The sequence below is a fragment of the Sylvia atricapilla genome, chromosome 3, assembly GCF_009819655.1.
Source record: "Sylvia atricapilla isolate bSylAtr1 chromosome 3, bSylAtr1.pri, whole genome shotgun sequence".
NCBI classification, from domain to species: domain Eukaryota; kingdom Metazoa; phylum Chordata; class Aves; order Passeriformes; family Sylviidae; genus Sylvia; species Sylvia atricapilla.
In genome coordinates, this window is record NC_089142.1 from 89237150 (window position 1) to 89256759 (window position 19610).

At 36.1% G+C, this 19610-nt stretch overlaps 1 long non-coding RNA gene across 1 annotated transcript in view; it reads right to left on the bottom strand.

Moving 5' to 3' along the window:
- Positions 1–439: 439 nt before the first annotated feature.
- The window catches only part of LOC136358477 (uncharacterized), a 179912-nt gene continuing 160741 nt past the window's right edge, over positions 440–19610 (bottom strand). The window contains exon 3 of the long non-coding RNA XR_010743114.1: positions 440–509. This is a non-coding gene — a long non-coding RNA (uncharacterized lncRNA). The remainder of the gene's footprint in view (positions 510–19610) is intronic.

Genomic DNA, 19610 nt, shown 5'->3' on the forward strand with positions numbered 1-19610 from the left:
ACTTCATTGTTTAGAAAATATGACTTAAGTTTTCTTCCCATTGTTGCCACTGGGGGCCAGGAGGGAAGTGAGAAGAGGTAAGAACAAAAAGCAACTTCTAGGTTCTTTTTGACTTCTCATTGTACCTGAATAATAAGAATATGATGAAAATTGTAAAACAAATTGCTTATCTGGCTTTACTGTTCATTATGTAATTCTCTGCATAACACTTTTTGCAATCATGGTTTAACAGCTGAAAACAAAACAAATATTATCTTTGTATAAGACCTGACATGGGCAATAGTGGAAAGGATGGGAATTATATCGTATGTCCATTCTCTTTTTACTCGAAGCTTTTTCTCTCTAACAACTTGCTTACACCTTATTTGCTAAGTAGAAAATAATGAAAACACAGAGTGCACCGCCTTCTAGAGAATAATAATATATTAAAATTGTACCTTATGTCTCCAATGATCTCAATGGTGTCAGCACTGATCTCACAGAAGCAGGAAACAGACTGAGCAAAACACCTAATAAAAATTTTAAAAGATTAATTAAAAAATTATGTTTGTTGCAATAAACTTAATACCTACAGTGACAAAATATGAACTGAAATTTCCCTTCAATTTATGGAAATATATCTGAAGTAAATGGCAAAATAGAGAGTTATCTGCTTTTGTGGCACTACTACACAGAGAGTAGAAACAATCACCTTGGGTCCACAAGGACAAGCCATTAAATTATCCAAAAAGTAGGAGAGACAAATGTGACAAGAAGCTGTTTCTTTGGGGGTTTTGTAAAGATTTTTTGGTGAAGAAGAGTGAAGTGCACAGAGGAAAAGTTTCTTTATAAAAATAACTTGATTTTAGAAATCTCATTAATAAAAACCCAAATAGCTCAGAGTGGTGAGAAATTTTGTCAAATAGCTATTTCCACAACTGATTTTTCATTAAAAAACATAAAAACTACAAACTGAAAACCAGGACAACAGAGGCATGGGAAAGAAGTAGGATGGGATTAGGGTCTGTTATTGAAATCCTAAATTCATTCTCCATCCAGATGTACAGCATTTTCATCACTGATGGAGACCTTTACTCATATTGCAATATATGAAACTGCAGGACCATTATTGAAGAAATCCTATGGTTTGGTGAGGGCTGTGAGACCAAGCTAGGAAAAGAGAGCTCTACACCAAAATAAATTTAAAAAATAAAAGGTAAGTCAGAAAGAGCCTGGTCTATAGAAGTGAATTACAAGAATCCTATAGGGTTTTGAAAAAATCACTAGTAGTGTTTTAAAATACTGCTACACCATTACGATGTGTCAGAAACCTGTATTCTTTACCCTCACTTTAAATTCTCACTGGCCTTCTTTGGGATATCCGAAGATTAAATTAAACCTTGCCGATTCCAAGTTATTTGGCTTGATACAGGAAACGGTGGTGGAAAACTGATTTATGCACTGATTTTTATTTCCTCAAAACAACATTCCCAAAGAATTAATACAGAAATAAAGGGCAAAGGTGCTGCCACAGGCACACAAACAAACAACCTGGAGGCCACATAGAAAAAGTATTTTTCAGTTGTTCCTATATCAGTCCTATATGTCTCCCTTTTTGAACAAGAAGAATTAGAGACTCGCAAAAATGAGAAAATTTTATGTGACACTCCAATTCGACACGAAAAAATATGACACTGAAAATTTGGAAATTTCAGTGAGGAAAATGTGATACTGAAACCCATTTACAATCTGCCAAAATTAACCTAAAACAATAGTAAATCATTCGACTGTCGAAGCCAAAGGACGGGATGATTCAGCCTAATATCCTAAATGAGAGAGACACCTTACAGCAAAGGGCAAGCTATGGGGTTCAGCACAGGGTGACTGCTGAAAAAAAAGCATCTGTGCTTATGCACATCAAGGAGACACAGTGGTACTTTCAGTCCTGAAATGCTCACATTCCTAGTTTTAATCATCACTTCCACAGTAAACAGTGCTTCAAGCATGGAGGTGTTTGCTGAAGGCAGTGGGAGCGGCAAGGAAATGGTCTCCTGGATAATAATCCTTAGACAGCTATTGTTCCAGCTTCCAGAAACTGCAGGCTATTTATGATTAGATGTTGATAAACGAAATGTAGATACCTAAAATAATGACTTTAACCCACAATGACTTGCAGTAAAAAAGGAAGTGTGTTAATGACCTTAGAATAATGAAGTTGTTACCACAAAAAATACTAATAGGACTAGTCTTCACTCTATTCACAAGGGTGCTTTATTTACCAGAGACCAAACTAGGGCTTGGATTAGGATTTTATTATTGTGGAAAGTGATTCAGTAAGCACACAGGGTCAGGAACTAAAGTTTCACATCACATCCACAATAAACTGTAGCACAAAACACATCATCTGGCTTTAACTGAGACCCTGAAATGAGTTGAATCAATCGCCAGTGTGACTTACAGCTGCAGTGTGAGCCTTTCTGTGTGGCTAAACAGTGAATGAAATAATGGTTTGCTTCTGAAAAGATATCATCTATGGTGACCCATAAAAATATTGTTGCCTTTGAGCTACACATGCTGCCTTTCAGGCTCATGGAAAAAAAAAAAAAAAAAAAAAAAAAAAAAAAAAAAGCTAATAATTAAAAGATGAATTTCTCATATTTTTTAAGGACTTCTTCAGTTTGTACGCAGTGTGACAGAATGGGTTTACAATTATATAAAAGAGGGTAATGTGGTGGCAGGACAAGGTAGGGTAGGGTAGGACAGTAATGCCTCAAACATTTCAGTTCCTTGTACTTAGAAAATAAGGAACCACAGTATCTGTGGCAGTCAGCAAACTACTAGAAGCCTTCAGAGGAATGAAAAAAAACAATAGAAAGTTTTTAAAACAATCAGTCCCCGTTTTCTCAACTGAATAGTGTAGGAGTATACTAAAAATATACATCACTTAAAAGTGTCTTTTTACATCAGACTGAATCGCCACAATGTAAATTCCTAATGTTAAATTTTGTTATGAATCAAAACTTTCTTTTGCAGATCAGCATCTACATTAATCACACGGTCTTAAAAATCAAATGGAGTGGCTAAGCTGATCATTATTAACCAAGCTTACATTTGTTGGTCTATACTGTTGCTGACTAGCTGAGGCTCCAATTTAGCAGCAACAGATCCCTTTGTCTGTGGTGATGGATCAAAGGTCAGACTAACTCCAACCATGTGGAGCCTAATGATAGCTAAGGGAGACCTCTGACGAATATAAAAATAGAACTAAAGATAAAGGCTTTAATCACAAGTGACAAATGACATTTTTGATGTGTCAAGTTCAATATTAATTATTTTCAGCTGCTCTGCTTTTTCTTTTGTCTTAAGGAAACTGCAGCAATCTGCTGACGTGCCTGGAAAAGTTCAGGTGCAAAATGACCTCAGTTCAGCATGCAGATTTACAGGAAACCATATACTATCCTTGGAACATTTAAGTACCATGGCCTGTGGAAGTACTGTGGCTTGTTAAAAAAATATAAGTCAGGAGTTGATAGTGCTCTTTTCCCAGTTTTAGACTGAGCTAAATCTTCCTTATTGTGGACAGTGCTCTCCCAGCAGAGAATCAACAATTGTCTGGAGAAACAACACCTGTAATAAATAACTTTTCAATAAATTAAAAACATCACAGGAGTGGTAACTTGTTTTCTGCTTTTCCAAAGATGATGTCCCTTCAGTAACAGCCAGAGCCATTCATTCCCATATGAAAAAGACATATATATGTTTTATGCTACTTTTGTCACTTAAGAAATCAACTACCCACTCTAACATAACATCTTTTTTATTCATGGCAGAAAGCTAATTAGACTGTAAAAATGAACATGCCTAGAAATAAGTAGGAGGAAAGATTTATTAGATTAATTACTGCAATGGTTTAAAAGACAACTGAGGAGTGCAACTTGACAGATCCTAAGCTAGAAGTTCTTCTACCTTGGCCTTTAAGCTGAAGAGTAAACAACATTATGGCCATTTAACAGAAATAATTATACTTCATCTTCATCTTCCACATGTGTGGAATTAATAGGAAAATGAATTGGGGAAGAGCACTGGCATTTCAAATATTGAGTTATGTGAAGAATCAGTAAAAGATTTCCCTAACCAAACACAAACCAATCAAAAGATATGGTGGTGATCACAGGTGAACTCTGAAAATACTGACATCTGCCTTTGATTACTCACATGGGATCTCTTAAATTATAAATATCTGAGATCACTGCTTATCCTGACTGCTGGAAACAACAGTAGTATGAAACAGAAGCACTCATGCTGAAAAAGAATAAAAAGTTTTTTAAAAGCGAGAAAGAAAAAGACAAATTAAAACAAAAAACCCAACACTAAATTTCAGCACAATTAGTTGAGGTACATTTAGCAGAGATCTACCAGCAAAAGCAGATGGCAGCACCATGAAAGCCATTACATTGTGGAGGCCAAAACAGAGAATCATTCTGTTGATACATGGCAAAATGAGACAAATGGAAGGCCCCAATGGGACAGCCTGCAATGCATCTATTAATTTTCTTCTGCTAAAAAGGTATTATTTCTGTAGATAAGGAAGCATTTCATAAAGCAGAAGAAAGAAGCCCAGTCAACTCAGTCCATCTATGTCAGTGGGGAAAATTATTGCAATCCTTCATCTCAACCAATAGCTCCCAGCACTGGGATGCAGATGTTATCAGTGAAAGAAAGGATGGAAACAGGAGATCCACATGAACATCTTTGAGCTATTAAAGCAGAAGGACTGTGTTTAAGCTCAAACTCTCTGCTTTCTGGCTAAGAGCTAAATGCCATCACTGCAGTGGCTAATGAAGTGGTAGACAGGGAAAAGAAGGATTTCTGGCATGCCAAGGCAGATGAAAGCAGCTGCACCACAGGATCAGAGGAAGCTGAAATCCAGTCTATCCAGCAAGGCCTGACAATCCCAGACTGCAAGCTGTCCTTGTGAAGACAGGGAAAAATTAAGGGTCTCCAGTAAAGCTGCATCAAACGTCCATAAATAAAACAAGTTGTGTGTACATTACTGTGCTCATGTCTTTTGCTACTGGGCATTTTAGGTTGCCTTTTTTTTTTTTTTTTTTTTGAGGGATCCTTTTAAGGAAAGAGTTTATAAATGAAGAAAATTAGATTAATAAATACCAATGATTGTAGTGATATTTATGAAAGTTAATGTTTGGGGCTTCAGCTCACTGTTTATCACCTTAAACTGAAGTCCAGTACTTCTCATAGTCAATCAAGTTTTGTCTAAAGGGGTTACACAGAAGTAAGGGAGATACTCCAGCTGATGAAAAGACAATCACAACACTGTTCTCTGGCTTACCACACTGATTGATTCCACTGCTGACCTGAGAAAAACCTACATGTATTCACAACAGGATAGGGTATAAATTTGTTCTTCATATTCAAAAGCAACCAAAGTAAATGATCTTTTTCTCAGCAGTGCCTGACCAACATTCATGGAGAGAGTGCTTGGAGTTACGAACTGGCTCTAAATGACTCATCACGCTTTGCTGCATTAATGTATGCATGTTTTCAGGGACTGACCTTTGGACTGACCTGCCAGAGGTATAGCAAAGCCATCATCCACTGACAGGCCTTTACTGAGGGAGAAAAATCTTTGTAATAGCACAGAGGAATTTACTAATCTGACATCTAGTTTAGCAGATTAATCATGGATTTTCTTTGATCATGCCTTGCAACAATGTGCAGCAAGTCAAACCAATCAACAATCATTAATTAAAAGAACAATGAAGAGCAGAGGCTATTTAGTTATGAATGGCACACACTGACTGAATATTATGAGTTCCCAGATGAAAGCAAGGTTTCCTAAATGACACAGATCAGTACTAGATAAGCTTCAAGATAGCTGTGCCATGTAAGAGGGAACCCTGAAAGAATGTTATCGCAGTCTAAAGAAAAAAGCAAAATGAAACTAGAAAGCTGCTTTGGGGACGTTCATGAACCAAAGCCCTGCTCTGGGATTCCTACAATCATTATAAACACCAGTGCAAGCTCTGCAGTTGCCTGCAAACACTAAGGCTTGAAAATTCTGGTTTCATAAAATAGGTAAATAGAGAACAGTGAGATGCTATCAATCTGTCTCAGCCTTCCTTCATCTTAAGTGACTTGTCTTGAATGTGTAGACCCTGATACTTAACTGGTGTAACCTCCATTTTTGACTGAATTCAGGCGATTCAATATTTCTTTGCACAACTAGAACTCTGATGTTGGATGCTCTGACACTGAAATTTTGACTCATTACATAATGCAGAAAGTTGAGAACTTTGCTGAAAACTTGTTACTCTTAGAACAGCAGACTCAAAGTACTGCCTGGCTGTGCCTTTGTGATTGTAAATCAGGCCTGTGTTCCTACCTGTATGACACTATAAAGAATGTCTAAGCTTTAATTATTCTGGGAAATGGAGTGAATATAAAACAAAACTGAAATGCTTACGGGCACTTTGTTTTAATAGAAAAAGTATAAGGAAGTTACAGGCGTGTAGCAGCTTAAAACTTTATTACCTAAATAATTGCATAATTATACACTGGGAAAATTGTTTGATGCAAGAAAATACTTTTAATGTTTCCAAAGTTTCTTATTCTGTTCTAATATTGAATGGGATATTTATGGCCAAACTCAAGCACATCTTGTAGAAGTTCAAAATACTTCTTATCAACAATAATCAAGATTTTCCTTAAAGCTCCTTGTCAACACAGAGTGCAGAGGCGACTGGTGAATCCCTCCCGAGTTTTTAGAGCAATGCAGCAGCCTGGTAGGTGGGGGGCATTCTGACACTGTCAAAATTGCAAGCCAAAACCCAAAAGCAATAACAAGGCTAACAAAGAGGAAATTTCTAATGATCCTCAGCTCTCCATACAGCAGAGAAAGGGGTAATAGAGCCAGTAATCAAACAAAACCAACAAGAGGCACATTTCAAAATCATTGCTATTTAAAAACCTATCTAAAACCATACAGCAGACAGTTCACCAACAACAATTTTCAAATAAGGTTTGGCATTTTATAGATAGATGTGCTGCAGTTTAAACAGGTCATCACTCCTTGTGTCAGATAATATGTAAGCATGTTTCACCTGTACTAGGCAGAAGATCCAAGCAGAGGATACATACCTATCCTTCAAAAATTGAAGCGTGTTTGTCTAATTTTGATGTCATTTCTACAGTCATTCTGTGAAATGGGTAGAAAGGCATTAGCCTACATATGGTTCCTTCATCCAAGTAGGGCTTCCAGATATCAAGAAATGAAAACAGATTTTTCTTTCAATGGAACATAATTTGTTGGTTTTGATTTTTAATTCTTAAACTTGAAAAGCGAGTGCACATTTTTTGCCTACAGATGCTTTCAAATGAGGCTTAGCCAGAGTGGTCTTTACTCTGGATTAAAAAAAAAAAAATAAAAGTTTTTTTCTTCCATTGCACTTAAGGAAAAAGTCACTAATGTGAGCTACAAGGTAAAAATAATCTCTGACCATAATTAGAGTTCTTCTACTGCATCAATATTACAAAACCATTTCTTCACATGGGACACCAGCTCATGTTTCCTAACGTGGGTATCTACCTTTGAATCCTGCACCTAACCATCAATGAAAAAGACAAAAGATCTACTCAAAGACACATAATGAGGGCTAGACCAGCTGAGGCACATCTATCTCTGGAGCTGTTAATAAACAAAGTAGTAGCATATCCAGACACCCTGGCCTCTTCTTCCTTCTTCTTCTTCCAATTCCTAAATACCTACTTATGCTTATTTACAACTGGTCCAGCTGAAACCAGGTGCAAGTGCAAATGCCTGTCCTTAGCTCTAGAGCAGAATACCAAAATCTGATGTCTTGAATACTCCTTAACATAATTCTTTCAGGGTAAAAAGAATGTGTCTATTCCTGGAAAGTTGTTTCCTGAGAAATATTTGTTTCATGCAGGAATCAAGCAGTACAGGAGTCAAGTAGTAAATTGTGCAGTTTCCTAATTGCCTTTGAGATGACTGATGAATACAGTCTAAAGCATAAATGGATCAAATTGATATAAGCAGGTTAGATGAAAGAACAAAATTGAAGACTGGGATGTATTTATGGCTATAAAATACAGTTTTTCTGCAATGGAGACCATCTATAGCATATCTACCCTATCAGTTTCAACCACAAGGTATGAGAAAGTAGAGGCGCCCAATGTGCTGTGATTGCAGCTGACTTAAATGTGCCAAACCTCAGAAAGAATTCTCCCTAAACTCAGATGCAGGTCTGGCTGCACCTTGCTGCCTTTCCTATGGCTAACACAGAGCAGAACTGGAGAATGGGGAAATTTTTGTGGTCTGGCAAGCTGCTGTGATTTCATGAACATTCCTCTATACCTTAATTATGATTGTATACTCTCAAAAAAGAAATTTCATTTTTTTGCCAGAGTAGCTGTAAGAGACCTTCCCTAATGCAATACTTTTTATCCATATGAAGGTCCAGGCTAATTTCTTTCATGACAAAATTTGCCTTTACTCAATGACAATAAATAGTTGTATTTCAATGAATTCACACAGGTTAATTTTTATCCAGACTCAACATAAAATTATCAAAATTTGTCCCCACTGGAATTCTATTTTTGCTTCCTAAGCTGCATTTTGAATAAAGTTTAATAATGCATGTCCACCTGAAATTCAGCAGCCACAGTTATGAAAGCCATTTTCTTGGTTTGGAAGCTTCCTGTTAATAGTCTGCATTTTTTTGTGCAACTAGATATAGAGTTCTGAAACTCTGAAATTGGAATGGATTGGGATATTCATAGTTGCACTTGCAAGGAAGATGTCTGTGCAGCTTCTCAAGCTCAGAAATAAACGTTGAAAATGACACCTGATATGGGTCTTTCAGGAAACGGTATGCAAAGAAGTAAAACCAATAATTAGGACAGAAAAAAGTGGCATTTCTCTAAGTTACTTAGCAACTTCTTCAACCACTTCAGCAGTGTCTGAAGCATATCATTAGAGATGCAATTTCTCCTAATGTACCTAGAAAAAGAATATCAGTTCTCTGAAGAGAAGTAAGGGAAGTTATTAAGATCAGCTGGAATGAGAGTAATTATAGAGTGAGACAGCAAATAGATTTAGAACTCGAAAGCATATTAAAAGCTAATATATCCTAATGCAACAAAGATTTTCATCAGTCTTAGCTGGAGAAGCCTAAATTGCACATAGCAATGATGCATTTTAAACATTATCTTAGATGAAAGTTTCTAGAATTTCTCTATGACACCATGGGAATACAAAGAACACTGCAATATAAAGACAAAAAGTATTCTTGTATTTCTCTATACATGACAGCAGCTCTTATTTTCTTTTAGGAAAATAAGTAAAAAGAAAGGTTGTTCAGTAGAAGAGATTTTTAATTGAATATATCAGACCTTCAGAAACTTTTTAATCAAAGCATACAGAATATCAGACCCAGGATAATGCAAACCCCACAAACAGATATTTTAAAGAGGAAAAACAACATGAAGCACTTGCTCTATCTCTTTGACCAAAAGGATATTAGAAAAAGCTGTAGACTTTATGCTTAGGGGAATGAAAGCTATTTCTTGCTCTCCGAGGAAGAATAAGAGTTTCACATTTAGGGAGGCAAGAAAAAAACCCAACAAAAACCTTAAAATGCAGCACTTTAAATACAGGCAAAGAGCTACTTAACATGGTGCCTGTAACACCCAGGTTCTGGGCTTCACAGATGAAGGCATCCTTCCAGCCCTATGTCCCTAGCTGATACAGAATATTCATTTGCAACAATAAAATTGCTCTTGCAGAAACACGTGAGCCTATGAAGTTGCTATGGGACCTGTAGAAGCTTGGTTCCAGTGTTAAAGTTACGTAATACAGAAAACATTTATCACATGATTGTGAAGTCTCTCACATGGATCTTACCTCTGCATTCAATTACACACTGTAGGAGCCTGCAGAAGCTTGTAAAAACCTCAATTTCTGACATTATCCAGCAAATGACACATTCATTTCCAAATAAATGAAAAGGACAAAAAGCTGGTTTTGTGTTTACAGATAATGTCACAGAAGCCTTTTATATCATATATGCACATTTCAATGTGAAATGAAAAATCATGAATATCATGGCAATCTATCATCTGTCAGCTTTGCTTAAAGACCTAATTGCCTCTCCCCAGCAGCTTGGCCTGGCCAATGGTATTGGAAAGGAAAGGCCTTTTTGGCACTCTTGGGCACTTATCCCTACTGAGTTTACATGAGAACCCTACTTTACAATATATTCAGGTGCTTAGGGTCTTTCAGTAAAAAAAGAAACAAAACACAAAACACTTTCTATTTCATCTCTAATCGTCTAGTTATGAAATCAAAATAATTTCATTGTGTGTGAAACTGTCCCGGTGAAAGATACTTTGAAATGGATAGCAAGCCGAGGTGCAATTTTCCATTGCATATGCTTTTCGAAGATAAACATCTGATCAGAACAGTTTGCTGTTAGTAAGTGAAAATAAGAACCAGAACTAATAGAGTAACTGCCAGCAGCTTCCAGATCATTAACTATTGTTTATTTCTCCTCATGTTCAGACATCAGACTGCAGTGATGGAAGATACAGTCATTAATTTGGGAGTAATTTCAAGATGCTCCCATAAACACTGAATCAGGATACTGGCAAGCTGCCTGTAAAAACTTGCTGCCAAGAATTTTTTTTTCTTCTTTTGAGTAGTAACTTTTATTGCTGCCATTATTTTCTGCCTTGTAGTTGCTGCAATGGACCAACTATGGGTAGATCATCAGAGTTTATACAAGAACTGACTTTTTATGCTTTATTCTGCAGTTACAAATGGTTTATGCCTTTGTTATAAAAAGTTGCATCATATAGCATCAATTTTTCTGTTCTTGACCTCTCTCGTTGCAACCAAAAATGAAAAATTTGGCTTTTTCCTCACTGAGATACCTATTAAAGTGACAGGTGAGCTGTCTAAAATAATTAATCTGCAAGATTTCACAGAATGTGAAATGTCTGTCCTCCCTCACAATCCCATCTTTATAGAGTCTATCTTAATTCAAAAAATAATAAAAAAAATAGAAATTAAATAATTTTTCTCTCTGACAATGTTTGAATAGAAAAACAGTGAAAATTCAATAATATAATGAGAAATTCCTGTAAACATATTAGGCAGGATTGTAAAGGATATATTTGAAATACAGGAGCTCCATATTCTTACATACAGTTTAATTCTCCCGGACAAGCCCAGAGCCAATGGCCCAGAACTGTTACTCTTCAGGACTAAAATATTTCATACCTCCTTAGAGTTTGAATGCTTTCTAGAACTTTTAGTTTTTATGATTATAATGTAATAGTTGGCTGGTGCATAGAAGCATCAGGAAACCAAGAAATTATTCTGAATCTTACTGCAATAAAATGGATGCCACATTTTATGCATCATGAAGCTATTGCTAATTGATGCACATGGTGACAGGCTAAAGCAAATCCTAATAACAACTGGTATACTCTTCTGAACAACCAAAAAAACCTGTAGAGATTATTTGAAGTTTACAAGTTTACACAATAATTTTATGGCACCATCAATTATTTTAAATACTGTGCATCACTGTCAAAGGGAACATCTGAGACAAAAACTTTTTTTCTAACCAGAAAGAGGGATAATTAACTAAAATCCAGAATTCTATTGCTGAGTTAAAGAATCTTATAGTATATCCCACACAGTCTTGAGGAAGTCAAAGCTGATGGCTTTAAATGTCAAACAATTATTTCTTTTTACTGATTTAGAAATAATCAAGAAGAACAATCCTCCAGTGTTGTTTTGGCCTGGACACAACACAATAAAATGTGGAACAGTAATATAAGACAGAACAAGTAAATTCCTTTATAATATTGAGATTAATTTTAGATTTCCTTCATAAAACCATAGTTATGCCTTCACAGTCTATTTCTGGATCAATAAACAAAGAAGAAACCAAGTTTCTGATCTGATAACCATGTTTTTATTGAAAAAGTATGAATTAGGAAAGAGAAACCTTTAAATACTTAAAAATGCCCTAGGTTAGGAATGTCCAGCCCTTTTAATCCTACACGCCACATCCTAAACCCCAAGAACTTTACATAATATGTACTTTATACCACAAAGAACTCAGTGGATAAGGAGCTCAAGGAGCTGCTCCTGTGCCAGAAACAACAGCGCTTCCGTCACAATTCCTCCATCTTGCTGCAGGATGGGAATGAGCTGAAGTACAAACAGGCTCAAGGGTCTCTTGGGTCAACCACCCTGAACAGGTCAGGCAGTAGGTCCAGGATAGGCAGCAGCTCAGCTCATGGGGAGATTCCACCCCACAGCAGCCTGGAGCTAGCAGGCATGCCATAGCTGGTGAGAGTGAGCTTCATCTCAAGAACTGCTCTAAAGGTTACTCTGTTTTCCCACCTAGTCTTCCTTCTCAAGAGAACTTGCTTTTAGAAACACAAAAGGCTTTGAAGAATGATCTTGAAGCTGTGGGCAAACTAATTAAAGGCTATTTAACTGTGAATAAGAATAATACAGTTTGACCACAATACTGGCACCTATTCCTCTGCTTCTCCCATAATTTCCCCTGTCATTAGAATGTGTTGTTTGTGTGAATTACAAACCAGAATTTGCAGCTGTAACTGATCTTGCATTCACAGAACATGCAAGGTAACCACATATATCAGTCTCCAGTCCAGACCCAGACTGGGACAGGAAGGCCTGAAGGATTCAGAGAATATGCAGCCCACAGGGGCACTTGCAGAACAGCTACACAATACAGAAATGCACTGAGAACCCCAGCACAGCAAGAACAAACTCCATGTGTCCATGTGTGAGGAGAAAGGGTATTGCAGCAAAAATTAGGCTAGAAGATTCTGAGAGGATGTTGCTGTTTCCTAACATTGGTCTCTGAAAGATTGAAGTATCTTGCTATGGATCCAGAGGCATTAGTTTAATATTTGCTGGTAACTTTTGTGTGAACCTTCCTGCTGGTAACCCAAGTAGGGAGGCAAGGGTACTTGTGTTGTGGGTATCACAACACAGACATCTCATTCCTGTATGAAATTATCTGCAGAAACTGAGGCAGCTTAACAATGGCAGGCCAACAGACTACAGAAACTTAGACAAAACTTTGCTTGCAAACCTTTTGTGACTCGTTTACCTACTACCACACTTCCAGTCTTCTAAGCTGTTAGTCAAGATAATAGGAGTGTGAAAATAAAGAATCTTTATAAAAAGTCCAGAGATTCCGTGAAGTTCTTATATTATCAGTACTTACTAAAGGGAAGTCAATATCATGACAGGTAAAATCAATATTAATGTTTAATCTGAAATACAGAAATTAATAAAATCCAAATTAATCTCATCATCTGTTTTTTCAAAAAAACCTCCTGTAAGAGCTCTCTAGCAGACAGTGTGTAAGACGTGCATAGCAACAGAAATACAACAATCATAACACACTGGCCCAGCAGAGCCATCTGATCATGTCTGGAAATGACCACTTATAGCTGGCAGGAAGACCTTTAAAGACAAAACAAAGGGATTATTATTATGATGGAATTAGCTGTACCAGCAATGGCTTAGAAGTAACTCTTAGCACCTCAGCTTCCTTATGTAACTTTGCTTTCTGAAGTGTATTATCATATCCCTTTCCATAGTCTCCTATCATAGGACATATAAACAGATTACACTTCCCAAGGGCTTCAAGTCTGCAGCTGTGTTATTTATGAAGACTTTCTGAAAAGTACAAACAATGAGCACAGATATTCTTTCAATCATTACTCTGAGATCTACACAAGATAAAGCTCCCCAAACCTGCTTCTAGTATTAACTACTGGCCTCAGAGGAATGCACTGAAAATTATTTGCCACAAATATTTATCTTTATAGAGCATCCTAATTAGTACCAATCTAAATGTTTGCTGCAGAATTATTACAAGAAAAGGACAAGCAGACCACAGAATTTGCCAATAATGTTGAAAAATAAATGAACTTTGAAGAGACAGAATTTACAAGAAAACATTAATTAAGCAAGATAAAGTTCAAATATATAGACATAAACCTTTGTCAAGGATCCAGAATTCCAGTACTTTCTGTAGAAAAATATTTTGAAGTTGCTGAGTTTTAGTTTCGCTGTTGGTATCGTATTTTAGTTTTATTTTTCATTTGAATCCAATGTCTAAAATGAAGTTAAAATCTCAAAAGATGAAAAGATGAAGTTAAGTGTTTCATGGAAATACTCACACACTATGCCCACAGCAAATTTCAGAGTTAATTCTGATGGAAAACAAAACAAAAAAAAAAGATTCTGGGAAGATAAATAGATCAAGACTTGAAAGAAAGAAACAAGAATTTTTTTTGGCTTTTACTTGCTAATGAATTTTAAAAATGTGACCAATTGCACAGGACTAATTTATGATAATTTAGGATTTTTTTCTCTATTAGTAAGACTTAATCCATGTTTAACTAAGAAAAGTTTAATTATTTTTATTTACATACATATAAATCTTAACTGTAGATAGAAATGCACACATATATATACACACCACCATATTTTATGCATCCTGATACAACTATATGTGAATATTGTTTGAATATGATACAAACACAAACACAGATACTTCAGGATATTATAATATAACTTCCATTCTATTGCAAGCATGGCCTTTTTTCCTTTTTTTTTCTTTGGTTGGTTGGTAATTTTTCTCCTTTTCATTTTTTCTCTACTATTCTGGGATTTTCTTTTTGACACAGCTACAGTTTTGGATGTGAATAGACTTTGCATTACCACAGTCAGATTAGACTTAAATGCTTTAAAAATTTCTTCAAGTTTTCTAATTACAGACATTATTACTGAGGGTTTTGGGGGTGGGGTTTTGATGATTTTTTTTGGCCTTTCTACTTTGCTTCCCATTCAGGAATTAGAATTCCTTCTTAATTTAAGCTCTTCACAAATCACCATTATCCTAATATGCACCTAAATCCATGCTGCATCATCTGATTTCAATACCTGAAATCACTGGATACACATTTTCTTCTCCTTCTGTTGCAGTGCAAGTCAGAAAGCAGAAAAAGCAGTTTTCTTCTACCAATAAACCATTCATCTATGCAATTCATAATCCTTTTTTTTTTTTTTTCCTAAGTCTGAGTCCAGACTAATTTTTTCCATTCAAGGTAAAATTTAGAAGCCAAGAAATAATCTGTTCCATTGAAAATTGTCCTTGAACCTCTTGTAATTGAACTTCAAGAATTACGTAGGGAAAAAAAATCCAAAAGGAAGAAAGTACACTTTTTTAATAGCTTGAACATAAAAACAGCTCCCTCTACACATTGCATTAATTGTCCATTTCTCAGGAGAAATATATAAGCTACACAGAGAGATGCAATATCTAAAGAGTTCCAAAAAATGTATCTGGAGCACTGCCACTACAATAATCAAAAGAAAAAGCTACTCAACTAAATATATTTTATAACAAAGCTAATGACAAATATAGCAGAAATAAATGAGGTGCCAGCACTGCCTAATCAGAAACATGCTGCACAGTACCCCGATAGGGTTTTAACATATTTATTAGAGGAAAACTTTCAGGTTAACCTAAAAATCTTCAGAGGCAGCATTATCCCCTAAAAGTTTTATGTTGTTCTTTTCTCATTATAGCTCTTCATTAGGCTATAAGAGCTCCCAAAACAATAACTCCCTAAAGAAAATCAGAAAAATAAGGAACCAGGTAGTAATGGAATCCAAGTTATGAATTAAATGATCAAATTATAGAAAATGAGAAGCATTTGGAGGAGTCATTCAACTCCATGAACAGCATTCTCTGTGGAATTTCAGCATGTTTATCTGTACTATCTACCTTTAGTGTCATTGCTCTTCAACACCATATACACAGCACTATGTTGTTGATTTTGGGTTTCATCTAGGGGTATTTTCTGTTAGTGTATGAACTTGAGTTTCCAGACCGTTTTCAGAAAACCTTCAGTGGATAAAGGCAGAATTCTACAGGCTCTCCCCACTGGGCTCAGTTTAAGCTCAGTCAAGCATGATGGAAGACAAGTCTTCCTCCAAAAAGACTTTTACAATTGTCATTTGGCACATTAATGGTAACACTAAGATATTTACTTTCCTTTGGTAAAACAACTGTTTTGAACACTATAAGCTGGTTATTCAACAGGGAAAAAATTGTGACAAAAGAAAGAGACTCCCAGAAGAGAGATATAAATTAAAATTTTAAGAATATACTCTGATCTATATAATAAAATATTATATTATAATTTTAATTTCATATCTATTAACAAACTATAATATTATTTTTCTCATTCAAGGGAAATACACACTTATAGTAAGACAGGTTATGTGACCTCATCAGGAATGCTAGCTTACTGTGAGCTAACTGAAAGCTCCCTGGATTCTGCATTCCAGTGCTTGCAAAAGGTCAGAGAAAAAGCTGACAACACTTAAACACATCAAGAGAAGAGCTGCTCCTTTCGTATTTTGACCATGTGAATGGATGGAATGGCTATAAATTTCCAGATATGTGCCATATTTTCAATTTTAAAAAAGGCCACTCTGTGGTTATATTTCTGTAGTTATTGATATAAATGTAAAAATAAAAATCAATATTCATTGATTTGTGGAAGTCTGCTCTTGAAGAAATTTTGAAACAGATTCATTAAAATGGGTGAAGTAATCCTAAATCACCAATGCAAAAACCTGTTATACTTCTAAAACTTCAGAATTTTTAACCTAGCTTATGGAAAAAACAACAACAACAACAACAACAACAACTGTTTCATAGCAAAGTGTTTTAGAGTATAAGCAACATAAAAGATCAAGGAATTTCTAGAAGAACTAAGATATGGAACAATTCACTTCCATTTTATTTGGAATTTTAGGAAAAAATTGTTTGGAGACTTTTGTTGTTGAACTGTGACACAAAGCACGAAATCTTGTGCTGCCAGGACTTTTGAGCACCAGCTTCAAAATCCAAATTGAGATCCAAGTATTTGTCAAATTGGTTTCACAGGACCCAATTAAAACAAAACCCCCTACAACATAATTTCTGTAGCTGCATTCCTCAACCCAGGAATAACACAAGCAATCAGGTGTAGTGTCTAAGAGCCAACCACTCCCAATTTATGTGGTGTCACAACAAAAAATGACTGGTTAGAGCAACTTTTGCTTAAAGTTTTATATATGAATCACTTTCAGATTTCATGAAAACCATTTCTGTGGTACCACAAGACATCAGGAAAACCTTTTTCCCTTCATGTTAAGCCACCATAAGAATCAACAGTTCAGTCTTCACATGAAATGCATTCAGATATACCACAAGGACACAAATAGCGTATCACAGTAGCTTAAGTGTATTAAACTCTAGCTTAGCACCTGTTCTTACACATTGACAGGAAAAAGGCAATTTGGACAAACAGCATTGAAATACAGACAATTCCAAAAATAGAAACAGAGACACACAGCATGAACTGTTATATAACTTTACCAGTCATCTTTACTCCTTTCTACAACAAAGGAAGTTTGTCCCACAAAACCATAACTACTACTATCTCACTTTGAGACAAAAGAACCACAACAGCCTTCTCAGCCAGCATGGGAAGGAATGAAACTGGGCAGCTCCAGATCCCAAAAGGGAATATTTTATCTGTGGACTATACCAAGCCAAGATTTCTTCCCAGAGGAGAGGAACTCTAATACACATACCTAATCACAATACTAGAATATATTTTTGGAATTATCGAGAAAAAAGGCAGTTCTTTCAAGGTTACACACAGCCAAGGTGTTCATACTCGGGAGGGTAACTGCCTGCCACCAGCAGCATTCTGCCCCAAAATGGGCTTAGGTGCAGAGCTCTGCCTAGTGTGGCAGAGACAGAGCTGACTTGGCACCACTTGAGAAATAACTTAGTTCTCTTTAGAAGAAAAGTTCTATAAATATCAAAAACCCATGGTCACTAGAGTTGAACAAAATCTCTACTGTTACCTGAAGCAAGGTCAAGACCACTGCAGAAAAGGAAAAGTTCTGACCAAGACTGTAACATAAAGTTGCTAAAATACTTCCTCTGTCACCCTGGTTGTTCATGTTTGTTTATACTATGATTTGGCAAAGCTGGTCTAGTCATATAAGTATTCTAGAATTTCCTCCATAGTGGGTAACTCAATAATAACTTCATAGTTACAGTAGCAATTTAGGTGAGTTCTTGGCTCCTGTCTGAGTAATGGTAGAGTTTTCCTCTCCCTGGTGGTTTGAATTTGGCACATCATTAGAAAACAACACAAATTTCCTTCACATACTTAGGTTTTGTAATCCTTTTCCATAAAACTGTTCCTGCCTCAACAGCACATAATCTTGATGTTCAGATCTATGTTCACCTGAAAATATTAAATATTACTGTTTAACTTTTCTGAAAAAACTAATATTTTCCCACAGCATTTCTGCATTCTATTGCTTCTTTAAAAATTGAGGAGCAAAATCTTATTTTCACAGACCTGTTTTCTCCAGTAGTGTTCTCTACCTTTGCTTTCATTTATCAAGGTTATCACTTTTGCTTCTCACCTTCCAAGTCACATACCTTGGCCATATATATTTATTTGTGGGCTTTTTTTTTTTCCAGGAAGTTTGGTGAAACATACACAAGGATTTTTAAGCAAGTTTTTGTCCTCTGCTAAATCTTCTGAGGTGGAAAGGATGATTAACTATACTCTCATAGAGATATTTTATTGTCTTTTTTTTTTTTCCAAAAGTGGCAGTTTCCTTAAAAATTAATAAGAATGATTCTCTGGAATACTTTCAGAAAGACAGATTGGAACTCCCAAACCAGTTCTTGACATTTTGAAATATGGTTTTGGTTTAGATCTTGCTTAAGTCCTTAATTTGATTCCTTAAACCCTAATTGGGCAACATTTTCCTCAATCATCTAAACAAGAATGCAGCATGTTTATTATATGATTAGAAATGTTTCCATCTCTCCTCCCTAAAGACTGTAATTAACTAATGCAAGTATGACTTCACCACTTTGTCATCTCTACATCACCTGGATAACACAAAGAGACTCCAGGATCAAACTCCTAGCTCTAGTCTGGGACCAAACCACGGCCACTCCATCACTCACACATGCACACACCATCAGGCCTTGGGTCAGCAGGGTTGAGCTTTGGGAAAATGCAACACAAGATCTCCATTCAGACCTGTCACATCCATTCAAGAGAGCCTTCCCACCTGCCCAGACATCAGGCCAATTTCTGAACCTCAGTACCCAGGCATCCTTTGGTTGTTTGAAAAGGAAGGAGCTGAACTGATTGCATAGGTTGGTAATAAACAGGGCAAGAAGCCAGGAAATCAAAACACCTACACTCTTCCACACAATTCGATGAAATGGAATAATTTGAAATTGGCATGGAAAAAGTGTGTACTAGGAGGCTGTTAGTTCCTCTTATGTTACCTTGGGCAGTCAGGAGAAGCCAATGAAATCTATTAGTCAAAACTTAGCTAACTACTTGAGGACTAGAAATAAATAGAATTTTAGGGCTGTGCTTAAGCCTGGTCTCTAACAACAACACTGGGATGCTCTAAAAGCAGG